The following is a 20,682-nucleotide window of genomic DNA, read 5'->3' as shown; positions in this document are numbered from 1 at the left end:
TTCCTGTGTAACGAAAAGAAAAACAAACGCGAAATTGATCAAACGTTAAAGTTAGACTTTCGACATGACGTGGTCCACTCCAATTCCAGACCGCAACGATACGCAAATCTCCACAATTTCTCAATCGTTTCAAAACGTTCGTTCGAGAAGAGAATCGAAAAAAAAAAACCCAAAAAAAGAAGAAGAAGAAGAAGAAGAAGAAGAAAAACGAAACGAACCGAGCCGATAGATTCACATTGTGAAAAATAACCGTATAATTATGAGTTAAACATTCCCAACAATCCAAGCTAAAAGTTTCACGAGGCTGAAAAATTACTCACGACAATTCAGAAAAATAATTTGTGGAAACATGCGCCGACAAATTTCTGCCCCGCTATCGACAACCTTGTCATTATATCATTTCAGAAAGAAGCAAATACCTGGTTCACCGGAAGACGTGATTTAAGAGCCCGTGTGGATGTCATTACGTGTATCGTGGTTAAATACAATCCCGTGAATGTTTGTATCGTGCGAATGTCGATAACCATAGGTTTACCTTGGCGAAATCATCGATCCCGAGGCCTGGTGCACGCGCGTTTACGCACGATTAACGAACACCGACTGTTTAAATGGGCACACGGCCGATACAAAGAAGAAGTTGTCGGATATGGCGTAGTATCGATCTTTGCCATGCGTCGAGAACAAGACGCGTCGATCGAAATGGAAAACGACGTCGGTTTATAATAGCAAAGTGTGTGATACTCTTACCTTAACCACCGGTTTTGCCAACCCTCGAATTGGACCGTCGTGTTCGACCTTGCGTCGTGACTCGGCGTAATTGGATTTCGTCCATTCCTCGTCGTCTCGTTTCACGATTATAACGTCGTTTAACCGAGTCTGTAAAATACGAGTTTAATCGTTCACCACTTTGCATGCTGACGAGCTGATACCAGCTGTCACGATTGAAAAATGTATAAAATATATAAAATTGTAAAGTGGGGATTTGCGACTGCGGAAGGTTGGGATTTAATAGGAAGTAATCAATGATTGAAAGTTTGATTATAGGGTAATAAATCGCTTTTAAAGGTGATTCTTTGAACTTTGAGAGATTATATTCGTTAAAATCAATGTTTCATCGTGGATAATGAAATTCGATTAAAAGGGGGCAGGGGATTGGCTCATTTGTGATACGTTAAAATATAATTTATTCCGATTATTTGCTTTCACAACGATAGAGAAGAGAGAGAGAGAGAGAGAGAGAGCACCGCGGTCCATTTCAACAATTAATACTCGTTTTCACACGGGTCAGTAAACTGACCGAGGAAATTCCGGTATTAATTACGTCATTTGCAGATCGATGATCCTGCATCCGAGGCAAAGGCCTCATTAAATATCCATGACCACTGGCCTCTATCTCTCTTGTCAGAGAGACAGATACGTCGTGGTAATCGCGTAAGAACATTACAGGGCTTACCTACAGCCTCCTCGCAACCCACTATCGAAGTTCCAGGCCCGGATCGACTCTCGTAGCCAACGATGCGTTTAATCGTCACGCAGAGGCAAATCCGTCGACACACGGACGTCGAATCGTGCCTCTAAGAATTAATAACTGTCGATCGTGCAATCGTTAATGTGTGTTATTATTAATAACAGATCTCGCGAATCGTGCCGCCATGACATAATAAGGAACGGTACATTCACGGAATACTTCTCCACTTCTCTGGAAAAATATACATCGATAAAATTATTTCCTCGATATGTAATTACTTGTCAATGATTCGACTTCGATTCAGACGTTAAGTGAAATTAAGAGGACGTTTAGTTGGAATATTTTATAGGCGTTTAAAAAACGCTTAAAGCGAGGAAAAAAAAATACGATTCCGTTAAGATTATATTAATTCAAAGAAGTGGCGAAAAAAAAAAAATCCCATCCTCGATCCTCGGTTATTATTATTATTATTATTATTATTATTATTATTATTATTACATCTTTCCTACGATTTTTCGAACTGGACAAATTTCTCCAATTTTAAAACTATTCGAAACGAGACACGCGAGATCTATTCTTTTGAGAAAAGAATCGTATACACAAGATCTCGGCCGAGGCAAGACAACGTGACTCTCTCTCGCCGGTGGCCCCCAACTTGGTAGCCTTTAACCACCGTGTTCGCTTTCCTCGAGACACGGTTACGGGTTATCGAAAAAGGACATTACCGGTTCGCGTTATTGTGACATAAATATTGAACGGCCGACACGGTTCGACTACCGTGCGCTCTCGAAAAACCTATTTCACCCGATCTTATTGACATTTTCGAACGCTCGGTTATCCGGATCGAATCCGACCGCGTAAATTATTAATAAGCCATTGATACGCAACACTGGGGCCCAGATACCATTTCGCCGCCCGATAACCGACGCTTTACGGGTGTTTTACGATCCGCCGTTCTTTTATTTAACAGGGGAAAAACTACGCGTTAACGAACGACGCCGTTACGACCGCCGCCGATTCCCCGATACTTTTCGCGCCACCGACTATGCGTTATTTACTGCTCGGCGAATAATATTTCCAGCCGGGGAAAATTTGTTTTCGACGAATATTTTATATCGTCGTGGGGCCATGCGATACGAGGAAATTCTTGTTCGCGTTGTACGTTTCCTCTTTTTTCTTTTCTTTTCTTTTTTTTTTTCTTTCTTCCCCCCCTCCCCCTCTCCAAATACTTTGCATTCACGATACTTTCCACCGTGTATTTATATCTCGGCTGTCATTGGACCGAGTCGCCTGTGATATGACCTGTTTCCACAGACGCGGTAGCTAAGATTGTGCAGCGTGCGGTCGGTGCTTAAGCATTGGGCGTGAATGATGTTTGTTGGTTGGCCGATGGGTGAATAATCGCGCAGGAATTGCGTGTGCGCCATTAATGAAAGGACGTGGATGGAAAGGAAGAGAAAGAGTATAATAAAAGTTATGGAGAGAATAATAAACTCGCTTGCCGGCTACTGTTCCTCCTCGTCGACAATCTCAACCTCTCAACCGTTCCCTGAGTTAACTGACCTGTACCATACCAGGTGCATATCTGGTTGAACAAAAACTAGTAGGAGTAGGAGTCGTTTCCAGAAAAAGAAACAACCCGTTATTTATCCGCAACAGGTAACGGATGTCATCCGGCCCAAATGCAACACGATGCTCTCTCGCGAGAAATCTTCGAGTAGAAATGTTCAATAAAATGCGGATACCAGGCTTACTGAATACCTAATAATAGGTGAGACACGATAGGTGGAGTTGGGAAAATTGTAAGCGGTTGCTGCCCACTAACGACAATCGTCGTTAAGAAGGTGTTCGATGACTCATCGATAGACTTTTCTTCTCACATTCCTCCTTTATTGCGTGGTTCGCGCTATATTTCGCGTCGATTATTTTATAGCGGGTATATCGCATAAATACGGTGAGTCTGAAGCGGAGTCTGAAATCTAAAATATGGCGGCTGTTGTTCTAAAATCGTTTGGTTAATTTAACGGCCGGTGAATAGGAGAGTTGAGGGAGAGGGCAAAGGCTAGGATATGCTAATTAGATTACAGGCGGGTGTACGCCGGTTATGCGAAAATGAAAAGACCAGCCATAAGTACGAAACCAGTCCAGTAAGGCTGGACCGAGTTCTAACGCAACTCGACGGCATTCTATCGTTAATGCGATGCATTTTTCACGGGCCGTTCGCCTCTATTCAAAGCTGTAGAAAGATCGTTACGAATATTTTTCTATCTCTCGGGAGCAGAAATACGTTACGTCGTAATTAAGTGCATCGAGATGATACAAACATCGAAACTCGGTCAACTCGGTAGTGAATGTTCGTTGTTGGCTTGGAAAAAGGAAAAAAGAATAATTATTAATAGCCATTCGTTGTGACAGGCCTACTTCTTGCACGTGGCTGGCCCGCAATGAAAGTGCAGTTACGATTGGGACGTTGAAACGATTAATTATTCGCATTGTTTAGTTAGTCAGAGATGCATACGCAATCTATAATCGGTTGAAAACTCGAAAGATTCCGGGTAGCGTGAGATCTCGCGAATCTTTGTATTATGATTGAAAAACTTCTTTTTAAAAAAAGGAAAAGAAAGAATATTCCATGAAGGATTGCAATGAAAATTTTAGCAGAGGGAAAAGTTTGGTTATTTAACGAGTGTTTGAGTTGGAGAATTTTCTTTTTTTTTTTTTTTTTTTTTTGGAGGGTAACAATTTAACTTTGATTGTAAATCAAGCGGGTATTACGTTCTCGGGAATTAATTGGTTTTCAGTGATGTTTAAATTTCTACGGTGTTATTTAAGAATGGATTTATTTGATGGAAATGCGGGAGAGTTTTTTTCATTCTTGCAAAAAAAAAAAAAAAAATGATTGATATTTTAAAAAATTTTTGCTGTCACGCGAAGAAATGGTGTTTCCTTTTTTTATCCATTGCTACATTGTCAAATTAAATTAATGTGAATGAAATGTAAAAAAAAAATAGAATTATTAAAGAAACGGCATAACATTAAATATTAAAATTTTTTCGAAAACGTTCAATGAAATTCTAAATTATTAAATTATTAATAATTTATCTTAAAAAAAAATCACGATTTATTTCCAGACAGTCTAACATCATTGCTTCCTTTTCTTCTTTTCGATCTTTCGAATTAATGGAAATTTACCTACGCGATCAATTTATTATAACTCTTTAGACGTTTTCTATATTCGCTTCATAATCGATATCTTCGTAAATTCGGAAAATAAATATTCGAAATGACGCGTTCGAATATCTTTTCGAAAAGTCGTAAACAGCCAAGAATATATATGCAATTTCGTTCACTTTCATTCGGACATTGTAAATACATATATAAATCCGCATATGATATTACGCGAGAATTCGCATATTCCTTTAAAAAAATTTAAGCGACAAGTTTTCGAATTTATTAAGATATACATTTTATCCCACTCACTTTTTATCGACTCGTAAAGTCTACTTAGTCTATTATTGGATGTTCAAAGCTAGTTACCGATGAAAATTGCAACATTTGTAACCGCATAAACACGAAGTATGCTTTGAACATTCAGTCCAACGTGAAATTAAACGGATAAGTGAAAAAAAAAAAAAAAAATGAGAAATCAAGCGATCTTTCTGCCAATTAAGTTATTCAGGCCAGGCATAAAATTTCTCCAAACATTTCAATCGAAGTATCCCAACCTTTTTATAAAAACAGAAAATAATCTCGCTTTTAAAAATTATGTAATGAAAATATCCGCCAAATTATTGGACGATTCCTTTCCTAATTAAGTCATTTCGCGTTTATTATTAACAAATGTTTTCTTCTCGCCTCTTAATTAAACCAACCGCGGTCCAAATCGATCGAACCAAAGATGCGTCCCTTTTTCCATAATTGTTTTGCATAATGTCGTTCGCAATCGCACCCTGGCGCTTTTAATTGCCACTCCTACGCAACACCCTTATCTTATCTCGAGCCCAACGCGGCCCAAGTTTCTCTCAGAACACTGGTACAACACTGTTGCGCTGAGATCTCCGCTCACCGCGCGTCTAACGCGCCGCAAGATACGTGGGCGTCGCGAATTCCACCAATTTTCCCTTCCCTTCGATTCATCTCGAGGAAATGATGGCGCTTTTTCGCGCATCACGACTGGCCAACACACGCTAATGTCCCCCAATTATCACGATTACGTTTGTTGCGCAATGTCGAAAGTCGAGGCGGCCGATGAGATTCATCGAGGAGCGCGAGAAGGCGTGAGAGATGGCGAAGGATCTACGCGATCTCTCTCTCTCTCTCTATGCTCGAATCGTTCGCGGACAATAGGTCGAGAGAGGCGAGGTAATTGAAATCGAGGCGAAACCGGCACGAAACGCTTTTCGCTTTTGAAACACGCGGCCGCGGACGGGTCGCCGTTAATTAAGAAAATTTGCATGATCGTAATCGGTGGCTCGTTAAGCGAAGCGATTCTTACGGCCGGCCGTTCCGCGCAGATAAATCGATTCAACTCTTGGGTAGGATCGGCGAGGGAGGGCATCGTGGCTTCGATTTCGAGAACGTCGGCGTCGAAAAGTCGTGGCTGCTGTTGCCGGGTCGATGGATCGATTTGTTCGCGGCCGCGCGTTTCCTGGAGCGTTGAGCCGCCTCTGTTGCCGTCTCGCCACTCATGATCATGAAAGTGTAATTGCCGGAGCGGAGACAAGACCGTACGTACGGTACACGTTACGTTGTACACCGTACGTGGCTGATTATTCGCTCATAGAAAATTCATCGTTGAGACTAATTGCGACTAATGGTCTGGGACCTAAGATCGGTCGAGGGGTTAAGGATAGGAGGAGGATCGATTGCGAAAACCGATTCGAAGGCGTCGCTACGGGAGCTTGACATAGCGAAACGACACGGAGACGAAGGATGATCGAGTGTAAATACGACTGGTGGAGAATCGAAGATAGACGTGGAGATATCTGGGAATCGAGAGACAGAGAGAGAGGGAGAGTAGTAAGTAAAAGCTGAAACAAAAGACGCATCGTGGAGCTCTCATCATCATTGTCCTCCTCCTCCTCCTCCTCCTCGTTGTCGTCGTCGAGCATCGTTGCTGTTACGGTATAGTTGCACGCTCGTGACTACAATACCCGGTCCCGTGGAAAAGGAGGCTGCCAATCGGGCAGATTCAGGCAGTTCCTGCTAACTTTCTCCTCTCGACTGGCGGCGAAACTCGGCTAGCTTCGAGTCATGATCTCTTATGTAGATCTACTTCTTCCTCGTCCAACCTCGCTCCCCCTCCGCGTCTGCTACCACTACCACCGTCACGTACAACACTTCTCGCCGCTTCTCGTCTTCTTTCTCTCGTTCGCTATGCGCCTCTATGTTGCTAGCTGCCGTTTTTACGAGCGTTCTTGCTCCGGAATCGGTCGCTTACCTCACCTCGTTCCAAGATATACCGGCGATGTTTGGAGACACGCTGCGCTTTCTCGTCTCTATCCTAGCCAGCTCGTTTGCCACGAGGATTCGGACGCGCACGATCCGCGGTTTCACACAGCGGGGCTTGCAAGAAATCGGCTTCCTTAAAGACGCGACACCCGTTACGCTCGCGATCGTGATGAGAGATACATCGTTGTCCCCGGGACTCGATCCGAATATCCATTCGCTTCTCGATAATTTACGTGAGATCCCTCCGAGAATTATGCCCGCGTCTCGCGCTGCATGGATAATAATCTTTATGACGGTAGCTCGGAGATGGTTTCGCGGGGTAAATTATATCCCTAATAATCTCCTAAGTTTCTCGTCTTCTCTCGTAAAATTCGTGCAATAAGGAAACGATGAAACTCTCTCTCTCTCTCTCCGAGAATCGTTCGATTCGGGGAAAGTAAACGGTGGTTAAGTTGCGCAATGTTCGAATACAATGGTGGTGGGTGCATAAATTGGCGTTATTCATGCGAATTCATTCGAGTCGAAACGATGGAAACGGTAGCAACGAAACGATGGCTCGCCACTCCAGTCCGATCCACCGACGGATGCACGCGTCGATCCGACTCCTCTCCGATCTTTAAATTACTCACGCCGCGTAGAAAGTTGCCAATTAACTCTGACAAATAAGCGATCGTCGTTTTACATAAGAAATTTATTAAGTGCGTGTTCCTCTTGCCCGTATCGAGCGAGTACCTCGATCTCCTCGAGCCGGATGGCCAAGATGGCCCCCATCGTGAAATTCGAGCCAACTTCTGTACCAATCAGAACTGCTTGCAATTTGCTTCTCGCGAAAGACGCCCCGGCGCCTTCTTACACCGGGTCGAGACACGAACGATTTAATCGAGCACGATCGAGCTTTCACGCCAGTGTTGGCCGCAACGAAACCACACACAAACTTCATCCGAGGCGTCGATTTTTCGGTCAAAGTCGATCACCCGCCATCGATCCTCGTCCTTTTTTAAATATCGCTTCGTCTCGTTGCACAATGCCAAGTCTCTCCACGACCTAAATAATTACAAAGACAATCGGCATTCCTAACGACGCCTATGAGAAACACCTACGCCGCCGGTCTCAAAAGTCTCTCTCTCTCTCTCTCTGCGATTAGACCCAGGCGTTAGACACGATTTTGCATTCGTTTTGTCTCGTTTTGCTCTCGATAGGCGAGCCGTGTGACCCACATTCACCCTCCATCCGCGGAGAAGCTCGAGGGAATTCCCCGCCATTAGAGAAGCGGCGCGGATCGGATCTAACGAACAATGGAGATCCGCGCGAACGATAGCCGAGGAGCTCACCCTTCTAGAACCCGATAATAGTAACCGCCCTTTATTTTATTTTTCGACCGGGCCTTCGAAAGGCAGGCAGGCAGGCCCCCCATTCTATGTAGATACACAGCGGCTCGGACAATCTACACAGCTCGGTTTTCGCGTACGCAGGCGCGAACCGCGCCGATTCAATGGCCTCTAAATCTCGCCGCTCTATGAATAATTTACGCGTGTCGCGCTTTCTAATTGACAATTAGCCGCGACAAATAGCGTCATAAACGCTCGCGAGTAAACGCGATCGATTTGGCTCTTTTTTTCTTCTTCTTCTTCTTCTTTCCTTCCTCTCCTTTCCTTTCTCTTTCTCTTGTCAACCCGTTTAACATCCGCCTGTATATAAATCTTTCCTCGTTATAAAAACAATGTCCGGATTCATTTGAAGCGACGTGTTTTCTATTATCGCTCGAAATCCTATTTCCATAATTTTCGTTTCGTGGAAATAGAAATTTCTTAGAAAGGTCTCATAACAGCTCGGTCCTAAATACACAAGCAACGTGTATATATTACGCACGATTATAAATACATCACAGGCATCGTCGAAGAAAATAAGGTCAAACAAGAGAGCAAAATAAAAGTATCGAGAAATAAATCTTCGTGAATCCACGCGACGATTAGTCGCGATTCTCTTCGGCTACCACTTCGTGAAATAAAATCGCTCGGTACGAAAACGCCATCTCTAATCCGAATTCCCCGAGCGAACTTTTGTCTCGATAACACGAGTCGTACACGCTCGTAGGAGGAGAGAAACCAAGCAGGCAACCAACATCCCCGCGTATCGAATCGCGATCTCGTGAACCAGCCGAGCTCACTCTCGTTCTGCCACGACCGGAGCGTGATATCATTGCGGCGTTAAGGAGTGAGTCACTTCCTATTGACATTAAGAACGACAATCGAGCGGCTCCTCGCCCCTCTGCGCCCTCCTCCTCCATTTTCGAGGGATCATCGTCGTCGTTCCGCGCTTCTACTCTCGAGCTTGACCTCGTTGCGCAATCCTCTCCCGCAATCAAGAGAATATTACTCTCGTGAACTCTCGGATGGATGGCGGCACACGCGTTACACATGAACCCGATTCCTCTCCGGAGATGGAGACGGTTCCACGAACGGGGAAAATACACATCTGCCGTGATTTTCTCTTCGCACACGTGTGTCGCGAGGAGGAACGCGCGAAAAGACGAGAAGAGGACGAGGAGAAGAAGGAGGAGGAGGAGGTCGTTTTTGCCGTCGATGCATAAATTCCGCCGACTTTGCGTGCACCGTCTCATGAACCCCGGGAATCTGGGGTAAAAAGGGTCGGACAGGTTTACCAAGGTTCTTCTTTGTCCGCCGCACGTTGTGTTATCGTTGTGTGCTTGCTAATTCATCGATTATACGCCTCCTCCCGCGTTTGATTCCTTCGTAGAAATCGTAGAACCGATTTACGATTGTTAAGAATGAATTTTTAAGAATAATTTTCAATGATCAACGTGACATCGTATTTCTCGCGTAGCCGTTGTGAGAAATACATCTGCATTATTGCTCGCCATCGTGTTTTTCAAAGTACCCGTACGCTCTCCACGCAAAAATGTTACTCGATTTTTCGAAAACGACGTATTCACGCGGTTGCGGTTTACGCAATCGCAGAGAAATCCTGGTGGTTATGTAAAAATTGTTTGCTCGCCATCGAGTGTCACTCGAACCCGAAACTTTCCCCGACGATCATCGAAAGAAGACGATATTTTCGTGGCTACGTGATTTGAAATCGATCGAGTCGGCCGCGGAGACGAGCGACCTTAGACTCGTCTCTTTTGTCCACGGGTTCCACGAACGAGTTCTCGTGTTCCACGTGGACGCGTGGAGAATCGCGAAATTTTACAAGGAATGCCATTCGAGAGCTGGCCCCTGGCGTGTGTCGAAACCGGCGCGGCCCTGACCGTGGCCCAACGCCTCCTCCTTGTCTCGTCGTGACGATTGTTCCGTACGTGACGTGAAATCAATCGATTCTAGCCGTGTTCGTCGATATTCCGACACTCACTTTTTATACATCGTTTAGGAGGGCCCGTTTCGGCCGGGCTTGTTCGTAACGTCTAGATTGTCTGGCAGTTGAATGATAATTGGGGGTCGCGTTGAATGTTAATTTCGAGTCGGTGACACACGTGGACCCACTCAGCGTTACGTCCACGGAATTCGTCGATTTATCTTTTGCCTCGTGCGTTTTGAGAATACGTTCGTTGGATATACTTGGTCGAATTTCGTTTTGTCTCTATCTTTTCAAAATTACACAACTACATTTGTGACGTGTACATACGAATCTTGTTTTCTTGCTTCGACAAATATATTTATATTGTATCGGATATACGAAGAAGACATTCACCGAATTCTCTTCTTCCAAAAGATAAATTAACTCGCTTCTCACTTCGAAAGCATGGAGTGAAAATTTCCAAGCGCCACTCGCACGCTCCGTGAAACGCATCGTGAAATTTTTGCGTTTCCACACGCGGGGAGACGAGGAGAGATTAAGGGGCGCAAAACGTTGTTAAGATGGAAAGAAAAACAGCGCCGACGGCGAAACGGCTACGTGATCAGCATATCCCTCCGCCGGGCCGGATATCTCGCGGGTCCCGTGAGAAGGTTTCGCGCTGCGATCGTTGAAAAACTTGGTCGACTTTCCGTGGTGCGGGCAACCAACCGGCGGTGAAATACGGGCGGAATATCATAGACGTAAAACAACGACTCGTTTCAACGGCGTATCGCTATTTATTCTCGGGAATTTATCTCCTCCTTACTTTCCGTCACCGGTGTAATAACACCGGTGAATTTACACCTCGCCCCAACTTGTGGAAAGAAATCGAACGATAATTCAACCTCGTCCCCTTTTATTTTAGGCCCCGTGGTTCGATTGGCGCGGTGATTTCCGACATCGTCCTCTCGTCGCCACGACGTCTTAAAACGTTACCCACCTGCGGAACCACGATTCGCAGGTTTTATTTTATCATAAACGATCCGTGGGGATGGAATCGGCTCGCGCTCGGTAGCAACCGGTTCCATCCGGGCTCGTAAACGTCCGATGGAACGGCCGAAACTCGGTCGAACTTAACTCGATCGAGGCGGAGGGGATCGTTTTCGAGCTCGATTCGAGCCCGCGTCTTCTACTTACTCGATGGAAAATTTTTTACTCCCTTTTATGAACATCGGCACAAGCTGAACCACCACTTATCGCTTTCGCGTAAAACTGTCGGGAGGGATCGACTGTGGAGAGAGAGGTAGATAGGTAGGTAGAAATTGTGTAATCCGAGGCTTTTGGTCGATGGTGTAGAGTCGTCGATTCCTTTTTGGTAAAATTTTTTGCGATAAAAGGTATAAGGTGTAGGTGTGGGTCGTAAAACGCGAAGTGTTTTCGATACTTGGAACTACGGATCGTGAAGTTCGATATTATCCGATATTAAACGGGGAAACAGTAGTACACGGTTGTAGTTGATTGGCAGGTTAAAATTTTAAAACTTCTCCCCGTTGAGATACGAGGGATACGAAACGATGTATCTTTTTCATCGCTCGTCTGAAATTATTCGTTTCGTATCGCCGCTGCATTGGTTATTCATTGCTTGGCCGGTTTCACCGTTGACCACCTGCGATCGGTCGCGTAACTTTCCCCGGTCACAAAAGCCCCAGATGACACGACGAGGATCCTGTATTGCTTTTCCGAGACCGAATGATTGGTTTCTAGTTCATTCATCAAGCGTGCACACGATACGAGCAGCTGGCGTGGCGTCGATAAAATTCATAATGATATCATTCTTTGCTCCAATCCGACGGTCGGAACAAATTCTCGTTTTATTGACTCGTGCTTGCGTGTGTGAGTGAACGTCCGTGGAAGAACGATTTATCCAAATATTTCCAAACAAAGTTCGAATGGCACCGAAATACCCGTGTGTATCTCGTTGAAGTTCGCTTCACGCGGATATAATTAATTAAACGTTACGTTATCCTGACAATTGAATATTGCCGTTATTATTATAGGTTATTTCGCGCCGGCTCTCCCGCTGTATAACAATGAATCGTTAATTTCCGCACAAGTAACTAATTCGTAGAACCAACTAGCATGGTTTTCAGTAATTTGTTTATTTATGGCAATTCGTTTACAACCGCGAAATTATCATTATCGTGATAGTAATTAAAAGCATAATTATACTGATAATTCGAAATCAATATATACCTTTATACCAAATTTAACGAGTCCAATAGCTTGTTGTCGAGAGGATTTTTTTTTTTTTCCTTTCGAGTATACAATCGCAACAATCTAGTAAAATTAGTACATGATTTCGTAATAACAACGTGTACGAACAACGTTGAAATAAATTGAAAAAAAAAAAAAAAAGAAGAAAACATTTAGGAATCAATAAATTAGAGCGTGATCGTTCTAGTAATCCAGTAGGAAAATTCCAAACTTTCACTGGAACGAACAATTCATTTTAGTCTCCGCCTAAGAAAGTTCACTTCACGATCGTTCGCCAGCAATCGATTTGCGTACACGATAGAAGCTAAAAGGCACATGTTCCCGGGAGACCCGACTCCGAAGCGGAAGAAGATAAATATCGGCGTCCAATGTAGCCGGCCATTATGAATCAAAAGATAGAGAGAGAGAGTGAAAAAGAAAAAAAGAGAAAGAAAAAAAAAAGAAACTGAATCGGTGCATACGAATGTAGACGTAGACGTAGTTTTTAGCTTTATCGATCGACTTTATAGCCGAAAGAAGGCATAAACCTTGCTTATTACCACGCCCACGCTATATACGGACTATTAACGTGCGAAACCTAATTCGCATTGTGCCGATCGCGGCACGGAAGAATCTGGGCCACCGGTTAAAAACACCGGCCAATAAATCGAGGCATTATCGATACGAAGCGGGAGAAAGTGTTCGATATTCCGTCCCGTCGATCGATCGATCCAGCCATTACGCCGACACGACTATTCGGCGTGTGTTGCTCCTACTATTACGGTACCACGTATGTCGCAAAGGAGAAAGAGAGGCAAGAGAGCACACGAGTCGAACGGTGTATGCATTAAAGCGTGGACCTAATTAAGGCTAAATCAGTCGAGTAGCGCGTGCACAAAGGCTTCTCTTGCGAAGAGAACGAAGTCGGTCACGGTTGCGTTTAAGTTCACCGCACCTAGCCAGCTCTCTTGCTCTTTATGGAATCTCCGGACGGGGGAAGGTGGTTCCAGTGCGAATTCTCGATCGCTATCTCGCCCGCTATTCGAACTTGTAATGCATCGAGGCGACAGGATGGAAGCCTCGAGTGACCCCTCCTTCCCTCCCCCGTCCAGGTAAAAAGAGGCAGATGTTGCATGCAGTGGATCACACGGAAAAGGGAAAGAGCGACTCGACGAGAGGCGAAACGGTCTTCTTTTCGCTTCCGATCCTGGTTAATTGCTCCGCGCGGACGATTAACGTAATTGTTTTTAACTGCTTACGGCGGATGTCGGTTACGTTCAAGATGGTATCGAGAGACGATAAATCTTGCCAAGCATCGTGAGCTTGATCGCCGCCTGTCGTGGAATCGGTGGCTCGCTCGTTTGGCTACTTTGGAAAGCTGGCCCCCCTCTTCGCCTCGTTTCTTCGACCTTGCTCGCCAGAATTTCGGCAAGATACGGCTTATAATTTTTTTCATTCAAACTGAACTAACGCCATTTCCCATTTTTGTAACGAAAGTGTAGCTCGTGAAACGATTCGCAATAGGATATAACAGAGAGTGGATCTTTCGGATATTCGGATCGAATTTGGGATAACAGGATTTGCGTTAAAATCTTGGTGAAATATCGATGAATACGGTTAGTTGCGATCCGCGCGAATCGAATCGTTTTAAATTTTTAATCGCGAATCGAGAATATTTTTAAAGTGACGAGAGATACGATAGAGAAAAAAGAAAAAATCGTGTTATTCTTCGCTTTTTGTTTTCGATACGTTCGACATGGCAATTTTATTCATCGGCGAAACTTTCTCGAGCGAATTGAGCACGAGAATTGGCTTGATTTATCGACCCAACGACTAGGAGAGAATTTGCGCATCCATACGTGTCTGAGAGGCAACTGGCAGAGGTTGTGGCAGGTGAAATAAGGCTTAGACTCGCCTTCTGCGAGAAAGCTACCGAACAGCTCTCGTTTAACGCGTTGCACACCTGTCGTACACGCGAAGTGATACTTCTTCACTGTGATAGATTCGAAAGGGCGAACCGTCACGGTTTTATACAGGTTGACACGCCTCGATTGTTATTATTTGCAAGTTATTTGCAAATATCTGTATAGATGTATTACGATTACGATTTATTTATCGACGAGAATTCATCCTCTCGTTTCATCATCCTATTCGAAATAACATACAGATTGCAATTGTTATTTTTCACGTCTCTATCTCAGTAATCTTCCCCCTCTTATTTTAGTTTCAGGGATGAAAATTCTCGTAAATTATTTTGGTACTTTTATCTGATTCATCTGATGTTTAAAATAGAAGGAAATGGAGATAACTCTTGTCTTAAAAAAGAATAGGAGATTGGAATCGATTCGAAATCTGCTCCTGTTGGAAGTTACGAGCTCTCTTAGTCATCCCTCTCCCTTCCAAGTCGTGGGGTTAATCCCTGAATGCCAAACATTCGAAATACCGTTACAGTTACGAAGCAATCCCGCGTGAAATGCTATCTTTGGACATTTCTAAAAGCATCTTCCATTTTCAAGCTGTCCAAGTTGATTATTCTCAACAATATTCTATCTTTCCTTTTCCATCGAGAAAAGAATTTGATTCAAATCATTTACTCGAACTCTTAACATTTTTCTTCGATCTTTCTTCACGCTTTCTTTGTTATATCGCTACGAGGAGTAGTCAAGGGAAAAAAAAAAAAAATATCGTGAAAAATTTTATTTTCATCTCGACCGTAATAGATCACCGGTAAAAAATGAGTTAAGCGAAAAAGTGAGATATCCAAAGTAGACCCTCGAAGCCGATAATCCGTTTGGAACGGATGTAGGATAAAAAAACGAGGCAAAAGCGACCGTGTTGAATCTGCCAAAGTTCACAGGATCGAAAGCATAAATGTTGCGTTACGAACGAGCATAGGGCATCCGTCTGCCCGCCGACACCAGCCGTTCGTTCCACGGGCCGCATATTTCCTGTGTGCCGGCGCGCGAAGTAACCGGGCGCAAACAAACGACGAGACACGAAAAAACGTGGTGGCGTGGAACCGTTTGCAAGGGGAGGGGGGGCCTGTTCCGAATCATTGCGCGCAATTTCTTATTTCCCCCTGACCGCAGAGACTTTGGGATCCACTTTTGGCAAGCATGAAAAGTGAGAGAAAGGAAAAAACGAACCGATCGAAAGTACATCTCTCGAGGGTCGAAGAAAAAATGGATAACTCTTCGCGACGAAAGCGAGACGAGAAGATCCCGATGCGTTTGTTTGGTAAATAATACTCGTAAATAAAACCAATCGTGCTTCTTTTTTCTTCCGCTATCTCTTTCGACGCGACACTCCGTTCGATCTGAACCCTATCGATCTTCGATCCATTGAGTTCGCGATTAATGTGCAGCAATCGCGGTAAGAAGGATTATTAAACCGGGAATGATCGCAGTCGAGTGGGAGGTTGACGTATTAGTTTAGAAGATTTTCTTTCTCGATAGTTTCGGTCGGCCACGGATAGGAGATATAAGTATATATATAGAAAACAAATGGTGAGAAGATATTGGAGAATGATTTCACGAGGCAGCAACCATTGGTTGGTGGAAGAGCGAGGGAGATACCGCGATGGCCATCTGGAATAATAGAATACCATTTGCCATTGTGCCCGTCTTTCCGTCTCTCTTCCTCTCCGCGAACGGGACTCGCCGTTTCCCTGAGCCACTCCACCTCTCTCGTTTTCTTTCTTTCCCTTTCAACCCCTCCCTCCCTCCCCCTCCTCACGCAGGTATATATAACGTGCACAAATACGCGTAGATACAAACAGACGCGCGTGAGACCTGTAGATAAAGTGCAGCAGCCACCTTCCTCCCCCGGCACACCTACGATGGGCGGCAGAAGGGGCATTATGCCGTTTCACCAAGGATTATGCAGCCCGCACACGGGCCGCATTATGCCCGGTTCAATTCCCGTGGAATCCTGTGCACCGTCCTTCGAACCTGTGTATCGTCGCTCGCCAACTCCTGAAAAGGTGTCCCCCGTCGAACCAACCTTCGCTTTCCAAACGTCGCGACGTACGTTCTCTCTCTCTCTCTCTCTCTTTCTTTCCTTCGTTTCAGGAACAGACGCAAACAGAGACAGACACGCGAACGAACCACGCGCGCCACGAGCATAATTTGTCGGCCATTGAAATGCGTAATAACGCGAGTTAAGCACGTAGCGGGTATACTCGTAGCAGGATCGTAGAAGAAGAAGAAAGAAGAGAGAGAGAGAGAGAGGTTATTTGGTGGAAGATAGTGGGCTCCAAGATTTTCCATCCCCCGGCGGCTACGTGCGTCGATTTCACGGGCAGGTGTCTCGTGCCCCTTTCAATTATTACGCGGACACGATCCGGAGGAGGAGGATTTCTTTTTATTTATTTTTTTCTTTTTTTCTTTTTTCCTTTTTCTTTCTTTCTTTCTTCGTTCCTCCTCGATACGAGTATAATAATGGATAGTCTTTTAAGATTCCAGACGTGGTCGAAACAATGAGGGATGAGGGGAGGAACCATTGTCTCGGCGCCTCGAGATCGGCCGTGTGTCGAATTCCTGGATACGCTCAGTGGCGTAGCCGGTCTGTCTCGACGTCTCACATCTCCGGGGATATACCTTTGTCTGTTGAAACGCAAGATTAAGATCAAGGAATTTTCGCTGCGAGTGATCCGAGACGTGTAATTTTTCGAAACTTGGGGGCAAAAGATTGCCTTCCGGGGATCGTATCTTTACATGTATCGATCCACGAATTCGATATTATGTTTATAATTTTAGAAAAATCTTCGTCGCGTGGGAATTTTCGTTTCGTTACATGTCGAAAGCTCGTACGAAAGATTCGATCTCGTCGAAAGAGAATTTCGCAACGTTGGAAGGTGTGCGGAAAGAAACAATGGGCCGATCAGACTCGCGTATTCTCCACGCCAGTGTTCACCACTTCCAAGGGCAGCTGATCGTTTTACAAATTAAATACGTACTCGCTCACGGGGTCCCGGGAGTTAATGCATTATGCGAAAAAGATAGCGGAAAGGAGGATGGCCCCTCATCCGGAGAGGCGAGAAACCGGTAGGGTAGAAAAGAAAGGCGTAGAAATCGATTCCTGTACCGGTGGCTCCCATTGTTCCACCGGACACCTTGACGCGCGTAAACGTTCGCTAATGGCTAATGGATCCCCGCGATCTTTCACCGATCGCCGCACACGCGCCTTCCCCAAAAATCTTGCGACTCGCCACAGGTGTCGATCTCCTCCCAGCCCGGATCAATTAGCGTTCCCCGTTATCGAGGATGAATCTTCGCCATCCTCTTCCTCTCGAGGCCGCCTTTATTTCTCCCCGAAAAAAAAAAAAGAAAGAAAGAAAGAAAGAAATAATCCGCTTGACGAAGGTAGCGACGCGTATGCGCCAGACGGACGTTGCCTGGTTGGAGGAACCGGTGGTTAGAGGCGAGATATCGGACGCCGTCCGATCCGCCGTGGTTCAAGGTTGGGTCAACGTGGATCAGTAACGAAGCGAAATGGATTCGACTCGGCGAGCGTTTGAAAACGTTACACGAGGAGCGTGTTGGAACACGGCTAACGAATTTGGCTCAATAATGATGATCGATGGCCGTTTCGCAAGATCGAACTTATTAAAATATGATAATTCGAACGTCTACCGTAGGCCTGCCAAGGACGAGGCTTTCGTAATTTCGTCGATATTAATCCGATCGATCGGCGCGGAAATCGGTAAATCAAAACTTGAGCAACGAATCGCGGAGAGCGGTCGCGTGAGATCGTACGCGCGAGAGGTGGTAGCCTCTCTAGGAAACCGCTATCGCGGGTTTCGATCGTCGAAATCCGTGCAATAAATCGCTGCAACGGCGATGGATTAATTTATCATCGGTCCGTGCCTCGGGCTGATTTATTTGCAACGGTAACGTCATCGATACCGATGCATTAATAACAACGCTGCAACTTTCTTGATTCCCTATCCCCGGGGAGGAAGGGCGAAGGAAAGGTGGAAATAATGAAAGCGGAATATTAAAGTCAAGGACCATTAGGTGATTATACGATCCGCCTCGTTGAATTATCGACACCAGCGACGACGCTCGGCCGAGCGTTAAGTGTAACTTTCGGATTTGGCATTCGCTCGGGGACTTTCCACGGAATTACCATTTCCGGATCGTTGCACCTGCCTTGCCGAATGACTGCGGATTCGGCCCGACCCCTCGAGGACCGAAGAAGCTGAAAACCTAGCGTGGCGCGTCCCCTAATGTGGGCACAGGATTTTGTGCACTGTCCCACACACCAGCCTCCCTTTCCCGAAACCACTCGAAAATTCATTATGGGGCCCATTATGTACTCGTTTCGACGGTGCTTTCCACGGGAATCGTGCGTCGGTTTGGAATTAGAATTATTTCTGCGTGACTGCGGTGTTCTCGATTTGGATACGTTAAGGAGTTTTTCTTTTGAAAGGATTCGAAGGATCGAAACGTTCGATGTATAAATTTTTCGTGATATCCGCGTTGACGGTGACACGTTCCTTTCTTTTGCCAAGAATTGAACGCCATCTGCTCTATATGACGTGGCATATACGCGCTGAATCAGCGAATTTCTAATAAATTCGTTCCAATTCGTGCCACATGGGAAATCAAATTTAAACGTCGAACGACGAAACATCTCAATTTCCAAAAAAGTAGTTTTTACGTCGATTAATGAAATTAAAATGTTACGAAGACTGTCGACCGGTTTCAAAATAGTCTCGAAAGAAGCGCGGTTTTATCGATCCGTGGCGGAGAGCCACGGAGACGGGTAATCAACGCGTTCGCTCGTAAACTCGTGGTGGAAAATTGTTCGAGCATGAGTCTCGATGGAAACACAAACCGAACATTTGGCAGGTTTTCGCGTAAACAGTACCCTTCGAAGTTGCCTCTAAACCGACGTGGACACACCTGCCTTCCGGAATGTCTGCGGTTTCGACGAGAATCCCGCCAGTTGTCGATGAATCGTTTCGACCGCGAGTGAAAAGGCCCTCGAAATGGGCATCCTTTCCCCGTGTGTACATAGGATTTGGCTTTTCCAACGACGCGTCTTTCTTTTTCCCGCAGTATTCTACGGGAACCGCAAGAATAACGATCAATATTTACGAAGCACTCTCGTCTCCATGACTGGTGGTATTTATACAACCTAGAGATCGGAGTGCCTCTTCACCTCTTTATCCGACGTGCATCCGTTTGATATCTTCATCGCCTCGGCTCAACTTCTCTCGCCCCTTTCTTTTCTCGATCGTGCGCGATCGAACCGTGTCGAGGAGAAAAAAAAGAAGAGAAAAAAAAGAAAGGAAGAGAAAAAAAAAAGGAAAGGAAGGATAACGAGGAAGAAAGTAGCCGGGGAATCGCTACGGAGATGTGTAACAAACGGATCGTGGGTCAACGATCGGGGACCTCGATCGAGGCTTCTCTGTTTGAGGACGATTTAAGGATATCGCGGTATGGAACGTGACTCGACTCTATTAATGCCGTGGTTAACCCTAAAACTCTTTGCCTCTTTCCTTACACTCGTTGAATATAGATTCTTTTTATTCCGATCTTTAGATTCGTAATACGATAACCGAAGAAGGTAAGGAAAGAGGAGAGTCAGTCGAAGAGGAGACGATATTTATTGCATCCCGTCTATTTATTAAAGACGATTACTTTGTAGAGGGAGGATGTCTGTATTGTGAACGAATAGGAGTTTTTTTTTCAAGAGAAGAAACGATACGGAATAAACAACACTCTTGTATCTTTTCACGATGATTCCTCGATTTTATTGTAACTTTTCAATCGACACTTTTACACAGGCGTCCGTTTATTTTACACGATGAATACGTTTCGTGACGAATTTCTTCTCACATAAATACACGATATTAACATTAGTCGCCTCTCGTGGATAAAACAGACAGACACACCATTCGAACATTAACGAGCCACTCGAGACTTTGGCCACGGACGCGAACAGACGCGACGAAACACGATTGTTTAATCACCCATAACGAGGGAAAAAGCAAGCCGCCGGTTATAATCGATTCGTTGTACTCCTTGTCCGTGTTTCCACTCTCTTGTTGACGATTCTATCAGACTTGAGATCGCTTCATCCCCGTGGAAAACAAGTAACGCGCAAACTCTATTCAACTAACGAGTCATATCCACAACTCTTCTCGATCGTCGATTAATTCAAAACATGTAAAAACCCGGCTAACAATCAACGCCGAGACGTTAAAA

This window comes from Apis florea, unplaced genomic scaffold (assembly GCF_048593485.1).
Source record: "Apis florea isolate Af1SG1 unplaced genomic scaffold, ASM4859348v1 contig_3772_pilon, whole genome shotgun sequence".
Lineage (NCBI taxonomy): Eukaryota > Metazoa > Arthropoda > Insecta > Hymenoptera > Apidae > Apis > Apis florea.
This window is presented reverse-complemented; position numbering follows the sequence as displayed.